The sequence below is a fragment of the Amphiura filiformis genome, chromosome 5, assembly GCF_039555335.1.
Source record: "Amphiura filiformis chromosome 5, Afil_fr2py, whole genome shotgun sequence".
NCBI lineage: Eukaryota > Metazoa > Echinodermata > Ophiuroidea > Amphilepidida > Amphiuridae > Amphiura > Amphiura filiformis.
The window spans coordinates 40569567-40581612 of NC_092632.1; positions in this window are offsets into that span (position 1 = coordinate 40569567).

Consider the following 12046-nt stretch of genomic DNA (forward strand, 5'->3'; position numbering starts at 1 on the left):
TTCAAGAACTTTCCGCACTGATCCAGGCTCGTCTGATTCTGTATAGGTCGCCCTCTTTATTGTAATTGGACGCGTTCTATAGTGCGTCCCAAGAAAAGTGCAGCATTTTTGTTTGAGCTCTACAGTCTGTATTTTGATATTATGTTCTCGGATAATGTTATTTATTTTTTTAGTTTGAGAAACCCTTTGTGAGATCAGTTAAATATCCGGGACCTCATGCACAAGAGACGATAATGTGTACTGCGCAACGCTCAGCTCCCATAACATTAAAATAATTTTGTTTGATATTTTTTTGGATATTTCAAAATTGAACAGATTGAACATGAGACACACTATAATAGATCTATGTGTTGATAGTTCCTTAAAGCTTCCAGAACGATACAGCTTGATCTAATCATGCTAGTGATTATTGCAAAATAAACGTCAAACATCATTACTTGGAATGAATATGCCTATAATCCCGGGCCTATAATATGATATTTGGCATATAATGTATACCATATTTTCGATTGTTTTAAACTCATCTCACAAAACATCATATGTCAATATAATTTTTTACCTTTGTGCAAATGTCATGATTTTTGGTCTGATGGTATGGTTAAAGGCTATATGATCCTAAGGAATAGTTACATTTCTACAGTACATGGTTTTATATATCAAGAGCCTGATCTCCAATATTACCCGGGACAGTACGAGTTCATGTATAGGGAAGTGACGGGATCATCTGACAGGAAAAGTAGGATCAATTGATGACAGCTATTCCGCGGGTCATTCCGGGTGTAATTCGCATTAGGCGGAGGTGCCGTATTTAACGTTAGCTTTGGACATTTAATTATTTTCTTTATTTTCTCGACCCGGCTTACCCGGGTGAAAAATAAAGAAAATAATTAAATATACAAAGCTAAACGCTAAATACGGCGTCTCCGCCTAATGCGATGAGAATTGTATAAAAATGGGTCCTTGTTTTCTAAAACGGGACATTCGTAAGAGATTTGTGTTGCAAAAAGGGGGGTTATCCTCGGGGGTGACAACGGGTTCAAACATGGGGTTAATGTGGTCGATCAAGACCACAAAATAAAATGATGATGTATGTAAAATGAGTGATGTGAAAAGAGTAAAATAGAACCAGATAGGAATCAAATAGAAATTAGCCTTGTATAAGGTTGAATCTTGCACATATTAAAGCAGGAAAAATACCGTACCACACGTACACCGTATAAGTGTACTTATATTCCACAACAGTATCCAAAATACAAATTAAAATACCAAACAGAATTCCAACCTTAATTGACAGTAAAAAAATAATACTATTTTATCAATAAGTTTAGTTTCCAATGGAAAGGACTCAAATGGAAAAGTCACAAAATATTCCTAACAAGAGCCAATTGAACAGCGCCTCAATCGGTGAAAGACTGTAAGACTTACTAAATTATTAACCACTGAGTATGACGTATTGACAATAACCACGGTAACTATAGAGACGTCATCAAATTCGCATCACATTAACTTACGGATTATTAATTTCCCCATGCAGCATTTATTATCTCCATATTATAGCATAAACAGCTGGTTGGGGAAGTAATCATGTAAGGACATTAATGATTTGTGGTTAATTTTGAATACGTATACCTATTATGTTATCGCACTGTTATGGAATAATAAACAGAGCACGTAAATAGTAAATAATGGTATTTTCCTCTCATATGCTATCAGCAGTAGATATAAAAACATATAATTACGCAAACTGAAAGAAGTTGCAATTAATAACTCAAGAGGATGACAAATATCGTACATTGCCATAACGATAGATAACAAGTTAATAAACGGCTATGATCGCTAACAGCAGTTAATATCAAGTGAACATGAGAGTAAACGAAGCCGGAAACCCTACAAGTATTAATATTTCACTGTCGTCGCTAAATACATCCGAGGATATTTATATAATGCTAGTAAATGCTTATGAACATGTTGAAAGGAAATAATAAATAACTGTATAAAGGAAATAATAAATTGCTATCATATTGCTGATGTTGTATTCTACAAGAAAACAGATTACATAGCAAACATATTGTATTGTTCTAATCTAAATAAATTATTTGTAGAAAATTAGCCGTGTCATCTTTGTTGTGTATAGAATTCAGATCTTTCTTTCGAATATCTGAATAATATTAGAAATGTTAAATCAAGGCTTAATGTTTTTAACCAGCAGTAGATAAAGTTTGTTTGACTTATAATTGGCGAAAATTATTCGGTTTTTGTTAATAGCAAGTGAATACGAATATCGCTACTAGCAGTTGACAGATAACACGTGGTATGTAGCTGTTGGATCAGCGGCGGATATGTAATCATTATTAAGGGCAGTAGAACTATGATTGTTCAATAGAAGCTGGCCAGTAGGGCCCTACAGGTAATTTTGCAATGCAATTGAATGTGTTTATTGTTATCAGCAGCAGATAACAAGTGAATATAATTATTGCTATCAGCAGCAGATAGCAAGTGAATATAATTATTGCTATCAGCAGTAGATAGCAAGTGAATATAATTATTGCTATCAACAGTAGATAGCAAATGAATATAATTATTGCTATCAGTAGATAGCAAGTGAATATAATTATTGCTATCAGCAGTAGATAGCAACTGAATATAGTTATTGCTATCAGCAGTAGATAGTAAGTGAATATAATTATTGCTATCAGCAGTAGATAGCAACTGAATATAGTTATTGCTATCAGCAGTAGATAGCAAGTGAATATAATTATTGCTATCAGCAGTAGATAGCAAATGAATATAATTATTGCTATCAGCAGTAGATAGCAAGTGAATATAATTATTGCTATCAGCAGTAGATAGCATGTGAATATAATTATTGCTATCAGCAGTAGATATCAAGTTAATATAATTATTGCTATCAGCAGTAGATAACAAATGAATATAATTATTGCTATCAGCAGTAGATAGCAAGTGAATATAATTATTGCTATCAGCAGTAGATAACAAATGAATATAATTATTGCTATCAGCAGTAGATAGCAAGTGAATATAATTATTGCTATCAGCAGTAGATAGCAAGTGAATATAATTATTGCTATCAGCAGTAGATAACAAGTGAATATAATTATTGCTATCAGCAGGAGATAACAAGTGAATATAATTATTGCTATCAGCAGTAGATAACAAGTGAGTATAATTGTTGCTATCAACAGTAGATAGCATGTAAATATAATTATTGCTATCTGCAGTAGATAGTAAGTTAATATAATTATTGTTATCAGCAGTAGATAGCAAATCAGTATAATTATTGCTATCAGCAGTAGATAGCAAGTGAATATAATTATTGCTGTCAGCAGTAGATAGCATGTAAATATAATTATTGCTATCAGCAGTAGATAGTAAGTTAATATAATTATTGTTATCAGCAGTAGATAGCAAATCAGTATAATTATTGCTATCAGCAGTAGATAGCAAGTGAATATAATTATTGCTATCAGCAGTAGATAGCAAGTGAATATAATTATTGCTATCAGCAGTAGATAACAAGTGAAAATAAGTATTGCTATCAGCAGTAGATAGCAAGTGAATATAATTATTGCTATCAGCAGTAGATAAGAAGTGAATATAATTATTGCTATCAGCAGTAGATAACAAGTGAATATAATTATTGCTATCAGCAGTAGATAGCAAGTGAATATAATTATTGCTATCAGCAGTAGATAGCAAGTGAATATAATTATTGCTTTCAGCAGTAGATAGCGAGTGAATATAATTATTGCTATCAGCAGTAGATAACAAATGAATATAATTATTGCTATCAGCAGTAGATAGCATGTAAATATAATTATTGCTATCAGCAGTAGATATCAAGTGAATATAATTATTTCTATCAGCAGTAGATATCAAGTGAATATAATTATTGCTATCAGCAGTAGATGACAAGTGAATATAAGTATTGCTATCAGCAGTAGATAGCAAGTGAATATAATTATTGCTATCAGCAGTAGATAAGAAGTGAATATAATTATTGCTATCAGCAGTAGATAACAAGTGAATATAATTATTGCTATCAGCAGTAGATAGCAAGTGAATATAATTATTACTATCAGCAGTAGATAGCAAGTGAATATAATTATTGCTATCAGCAGTAGATAGCAAGTGAATATAATTATTGCTTTCAGCAGTAGATAGCGAGTGAATATAATTATTGCTATCAGCAGTAGATAACAAATGAATATAATTATTGCTATCAGCAGTAGATAGCATGTAAATATAATTATTGCTATCAGCAGTAGATATCAAGTGAATATAATTATTTCTATCAGCAGTAGATATCAAGTGAATATAATTATTGCTATCAGCAGTAGATAGCATGTAAATATAATTATTGCTATCAGCAGTAGATAGCAAGTGAATATAATTATTGCTATCAGCAGTAGATAAGAAGTGAATATAATCATTGCTATCAGCAGTAGATAACAAGTGAATATAATTATTGCTATCAGCAGTAGATAGCAAGTGAATATAATTATTGCTATCAGCAGTAGATAGCAAGTGAATATAATTATTGCTATCAGCAGTAGATAACAAATGAATATAATTATTGCTATCAGCAGTAGATAACAAGTGAATATAATTATTGCTATCAGCAGTAGATAACAAGTGAATATGATAATTGCTATCAGCAGTAGATAACAAGTGAATATAAGTATTGCTATCAGCAGTAGATAACAAGTGAATATAATTATTGCTATCAGCAGTAGATAACAAATGAATATAATTATTGCTATCAGCAGTAGATAACAAGTGAATATAATTATTGCTATCAGCAGTAGATAACAAGTGAATATAATTATTGCTTTCAGCAATAGATAGCGAGTGAATATAATTATTGCTATCAGCAGTAGATAGCAAGTGAATATAATTATTACTATCAGCAGTAGATAGCAAGTGAATATAATTATTGCTATCAGCAGTAGATAGCATGTGAATATAATTATTGCTATCAGCAGTAGATAGCGAGTGAATATAATTATTGCTATCAGCAGTAGATAACAAGTGAATAATTATTGCTATCAGCAGTAGATAACAAGTGAATATAATTATTGCTATCAGCAGTAGATAACAAGTGAATATAATTATTGCTATCAGCAGTAGATAGCAAATGAATATAATTATTGCTATCAGCAGTAGATAACAAGTGAATATAATTATTGCTATCAGCAGTAGATAGCAAATGAATATAATTATTGCTATCAGCAGTAGATAACAAGTGAATATAATTATTGCTATCAGCAGTAGATAACAAGTGAATATAAGTATTGCTATCAGCAGTAGATAGCAAGTGAATATAATTATTGCTATCAGCAGTAGATAAGAAGTGAATATAATTATTGCTATCAGCAGTAGATAACAAGTGAATATAATTATTGCTATCAGCAGTAGATAGCAAGTGAATATAATTATTACTATCAGCAGTAGATAGCAAGTGAATATAATTATTGCTATCAGCAGTAGATAGCAAGTGAATATAATTATTGCTTTCAGCAGTAGATAGCGAGTGAATATAATTATTGCTATCAGCAGTAGATAACAAATGAATATAATTATTGCTATCAGCAGTAGATAGCAAATCAGTATAATTATTGCTATCAGCAGTAAATAACAAATGAATATAATTATTGCTATCAGCAGTAGATAACAAGTGAATATAATTATTGCTATCAGCAGTAGATAACAAGTGAATATGATTATTGCTATCAATTCAATTCAATTCAACATAATTATTGCTATCAGCAGTATATAGCAAATCAGTATAATTATTGCTTTCAGCAGTAGATAGCGAGTGAATATAATTATTGCTATCAGCAGTAGATAACAAATGAATATAATTATTGCTATCAGCAGTAGATAGCATGTAAATATAATTATTGCTATCAGCAGTAGATATCAAGTGAATATAATTATTTCTATCAGCAGTAGATATCAAGTGAATATAATTATTGCTATCAGCAGTAGATAGCATGTAAATATAATTATTGCTATCAGCAGTAGATAGCAAGTGAATATAATTATTGCTATCAGCAGTAGATAAGAAGTGAATATAATCATTGCTATCAGCAGTAGATAACAAGTGAATATAATTATTGCTATCAGCAGTAGATAGCAAGTGAATATAATTATTGCTATCAGCAGTAGATAGCAAGTGAATATAATTATTGCTATCAGCAGTAGATAACAAATGAATATAATTATTGCTATCAGCAGTAGATAACAAGTGAATATAATTATTGCTATCAGCAGTAGATAACAAGTGAATATGATAATTGCTATCAGCAGTAGATAACAAGTGAATATAAGTATTGCTATCAGCAGTAGATAACAAGTGAATATAATTATTGCTATCAGCAGTAGATAACAAATGAATATAATTATTGCTATCAGCAGTAGATAACAAGTGAATATAATTATTGCTATCAGCAGTAGATAACAAGTGAATATAATTATTGCTTTCAGCAATAGATAGCGAGTGAATATAATTATTGCTATCAGCAGTAGATAGCAAGTGAATATAATTATTACTATCAGCAGTAGATAGCAAGTGAATATAATTATTGCTATCAGCAGTAGATAGCATGGAATATAATTATTGCTATCAGCAGTAGATAGCGAGTGAATATAATTATTGCTATCAGCAGTAGATAACAAGTGAATATAATTATTGCTATCAGCAGTAGATAACAAGTGAATATAATTATTGCTATCAGCAGTAGATAACAAGTGAATATAATTATTGCTATCAGCAGTAGATAGCAAATGAATATAATTATTGCTATCAGCAGTAGATAACAAGTGAATATAATTATTGCTATCAGCAGTAGATAGCAAATGAATATAATTATTGCTATCAGCAGTAGATAACAAGTGAATATAATTATTGCTATCAGCAGTAGATAACAAGTGAATATAAGTATTGCTATCAGCAGTAGATAGCAAGTGAATATAATTATTGCTATCAGCAGTAGATAAGAAGTGAATATAATTATTGCTATCAGCAGTAGATAACAAGTGAATATAATTATTGCTATCAGCAGTAGATAGCAAGTGAATATAATTATTACTATCAGCAGTAGATAGCAAGTGAATATAATTATTGCTATCAGCAGTAGATAGCAAGTGAATATAATTATTGCTTTCAGCAGTAGATAGCGAGTGAATATAATTATTGCTATCAAATGAATATAATTATTGCTATCAGCAGCAGATAGCAAATCAGTATAATTATTGCTATCAGCAGTAAATAACAAATGAATATAATTATTGCTATCAGCAGTAGATAACAAGTGAATATAATTATTGCTATCAGCAGTAGATAACAAGTGAATATGATTATTGCTATCAATTCAATTCAATTCAACATAATTATTGCTATCAGCAGTATATAGCAAATCAGTATAATTATTGCTATCAGCAGTAGATAGCAAGTGAATATAAGTATTGCTATCAGCAGTAGATAGCAAGTGAATATAATTATTGCTATCAGCAGTAGATAACAAGTGAATATAATTATTGCTATCAGCAGTAGATAACAAGTGAATATAAGTATTGCTATCAGCAGTAGATAGCAAGTGAATATAATTATTGCTATCAGCAGTAGATAAGAAGTGAATATAATTATTGCTATCAGCAGTAGATAACAACTTAACAAGTGAATATAATTATTGCTATCAGCAGTAGATAGCAAGTGAATATAATTATTGCTATCAGCAGTAGATAACAAATGAATATAATTATTGCTATCAGCAGTAGATAACAAGTGAATATAATTATTGCTATCAGCAGTAGATAACAAGTGAATATAATTATTGCTATCAGCAGTAGATAACAAATGAATATAATTATTGCTATCAGCAGTAGATAGCAAAACAGTATAATTATTGCTATCAGCAGTAGATAGTAAGTTAATATAATTATTGCTATCAGCAGTAGATAGCAAATCAGTATAATTATTGCTATCAGCAGTAGATAGCAAGTGCATATAAGTATTGCTATCAGCAGTAGATAGCAAGTGAGTATAATTATTGCTATCAGCAGTATATAACAAGTGAATAATTATTGCTATCAGCAGTAGATAGCAAGTGAATATAATTATTGCTATCAGCAGTAGATAACAAGTGAGTATAATTATCGCGATCAGCAGTAGATAGCTAATAAATATAATTATTGCTGTCAGCAGTAGATAACAAGTTAATATAATTATTGCTATCAGCAGTAGATAACAAGTGAATATGATTATTGCTTTCAGCAGTAGATAGCAAGTTAATATAAGTATTGCTATCAGCAGTAGATAACAAATGAATATAATTATTGCTATCAGCAGCAGATAGCATGTGAATATAATTATTGCTATCAGCAGTAGATAGCGAGTGAATATAATTATTGCTATCAGCAGTAGATAAGAAGTGAATATAATTATTGCTATCAGCAGTAGATAACAAGTGAATATAATTATTGCTATCAGCAGTAGATAACAAGTGAATATAATTATTGCTATCAGCAGTAGATAGCAAGTGAATATAATTATCGCTATCAGCAGTAGATAGCAAGTGAATATAATTATTGCTATCAGCAGTAGGTAACAAGTGAATGTAATTATTGTTATCAGCAGTAGATAACAAGTGAATATAATTATTGCTTTCAGCAGTAGATAGCAAGTGAATATAATTATTGCTATCAGCAGTAGATAACAAATGAATATAAGTATTGCTATCAGCAGTAGATAGCAAGTGAATATAATTATTGCTATCAGCAGTAGATAACAAATGAATATAATTATTGCTATCAGCAGTAGATAACAAGTGAATATAATTATTGCTATCAGCAGTAGATAACAAGTGAATATAATTATTGCTATCAGCAGTAGATAACAAATGAATATAATTATTGCTATCAGCAGTAGATAGCAAAACAGTATAATTATTGCTATCAGCAGTAGATAGTAAGTTAATATAATTATTGCTATCAGCAGTAGATAGCAAATCAGTATAATTATTGCTATCAGCAGTAGATAGCAAGTGCATATAAGTATTGCTATCAGCAGTAGATAGCAAGTGAGTATAATTATTGCTATCAGCAGTATATAACAAGTGAATAATTATTGCTATCAGCAGTAGATAGCAAGTGAATATAATTATTGCTATCAGCAGTAGATAACAAGTGAGTATAATTATCGCGATCAGCAGTAGATAGCTAATAAATATAATTATTGCTGTCAGCAGTAGATAACAAGTTAATATAATTATTGCTATCAGCAGTAGATAACAAGTGAATATGATTATTGCTTTCAGCAGTAGATAACAAGTGAATATAATTATTGCTTTCAGCAGTAGATAGCAAGTGAATATAATTATTGCTATCAGCAGTAGATAACAAATGAATATAATTATTGCTATCAGCAGTAGATAGCAAGTGAATATAATGATTACTATCAGCAGTAGATAGCAAGTGAATATAATTATTGCTATCAGCAGTAGATAGCAAATGAATATAATTATTGCTATCAGCAGTAGATAGCAAGTGAATATAATTATTACTATCAGCAGTAGATAGCAAGTGAATATAATTATTGCTATCAGCAGTAGATAGCAAGTGAATATAATTATTGCTATCAGCAGTAGATAACAAGTGAATATGATTATTGCTATCAGCAGTAGATAACAAGTTAATATAATTATTGCTTCAGTAGATAGCAAGTGAATATAATTATTGCTATCAGCAGTAGATAACAAGTGAATATAATTATTACTATCAGCAGCAGATAGCAAGTGAATATAAGTATTGCTATCAGCAGTAGATAACAAGTGAATATAATTATTGCTATCAGCAGTAGATAACAAATGAATATAATTATTGCTATCAGCAGTAGATAGCAAGTGAATATAATTATTGCTATCAGCAGTAGATAACAAGTGAATATAATTATTGCTATCAGCAGTAGATAGCTAATAAATATACTTATTGCTGTCAGCAGTAGATAACAAGTGAATATAAGTATTGCTATCAGCAGTAGATAACAAGTGAATATAATTATTGCTATCAGCAGTAGATAACAAATGAATATAATTATTGCTATCAGCAGTAGATAACAAGTGAATATAATTATTGCTATCAGCAGTAGATAACAAGTGAATATAATTATTGCTATCAGCAGTAGATAACAAATGAATATAATTATTGCTATCAGCAGTAGATAACAAGTGAATATAAGTATTGCTATCAGCAGTAGATATCAAATGAATATAATTATTGCTATCAGCAGTAGATAACAAGTGAATATAATTATTGCTATCAGCAGTAGATAGCAAATGAATATAATTATTGCTATCAGCAGTAGATAACAAATGAATATAATTATTGCTATCAGCAGTAGATAGCGAGTGAATATAATTATTGCTATCAGCAGTAGATAACAAGTTAATATAATTATTGCTATCAGCAGTAGATAACAAATGAATATAATTATTACTATCAGCAGTAGATAGCAAGTGAATATAAGTATTGCTATCAGCAGTAGATAACAAGTGAATATAATTATTGCTATCACCAGTAGATAACAAATGAATATAATTATTGCTATCAGCAGTAGATAACAAATGAATATAATTATTGCTATCAGCAGTAGATAGCAAAACAGTATAATTATTGCTATCAGCAGTAGATAGTAAGTTAATATAATTATTGCTATCAGCAGTAGATAACAAGTGAATATAATTATTGCTATTAGCAGTAGATAGCAAATGAATATAATTATTGCTATCAGCAGTAGATAACAAATGAATATAATTATTGCTATCAGCAGTAGATAACAAGTGAATATAATTATTGCTTTCAGCAGTAGATGGCGAGTGAATATAATTACTGCTATCAGCAGTAGATAACAAGTTAATATAATTATTGCTATCAGCAGTAGATAACAAGTGAATATAATTATTGCTATCAGCAGTAGATAGCATGTGAATATAATTATTGCTATCAGCCGTAGATAGCAAATTAATATAATTATTGCTATCAGCAGTAGATAGCAAATGAATATAATTATTGCCATCAGCAGTAGTTAGCAAATGAATATAATTATTGCTATCAGCAGTAGATAACAAGTGAATATAATTATTACTATCAGCAGTAGATAGCAAGTGAATATAATTATTGCTATCAGCAGTAGATAACAAATAAATATAATTATTGCTATCAGCAGTAGATAGCAAGTGAATATAATTATTGCTAATAGCAGTAGATAGCAAGTGAATATAATTATTACTATCAGCAGTAGATAGCAAGTAATATAATTATTGCTATCAGCAGTAGATAGCAAGTGAATATAATTATTGCTATCAACAGTAGATAGCAAGTGAATATAATTATTACTATCAGCAGTAGATAGCAAGTGAATATAATTATTGCTATCACCAGTAGATAGCAAATGAATATAATTATTGCTATCAGCAGTAGATAGCAAGTGAATATAATTATTACTATCAGCAGTAGATAGCAAATGAATATAATTATTGCTATCAGCAGTAGATAGCAAATGAATATAATTATTGCTATCAGCAGTAGATAGCAAGTGAATATAATTATTGTTATCAGCAGTAGATAACAAATGAATATAATTATTGCTATCAGCAGTAGATAGCAAATGAATATAATTATTGCTATCAGCAGTAGATAGCAAATGAATATAATTATTGCTATCAGCAGTAGATAGCAAGTGAATATAATTATTGCTATCAGCAGTAGATAGCAAGTGAATATAATTATTACTATCAGCAGTAGATAGCAAATTAATATAATTATTGCTATCAGCAGTAGATAGCAAATGAATATAATTATTGCCATCAGCAGTAGTTAGCAAATGAATATAATTATTGCTATCAGCAGTAGATAACAAGTGAATATAATTATTACTATCAGCAGTAGATAGCAAGTGAATATAATTATTGCTATCAGCAGTAGATAACAAATGAATATAATCATTGCTATCAGCAGTAGATAGCAA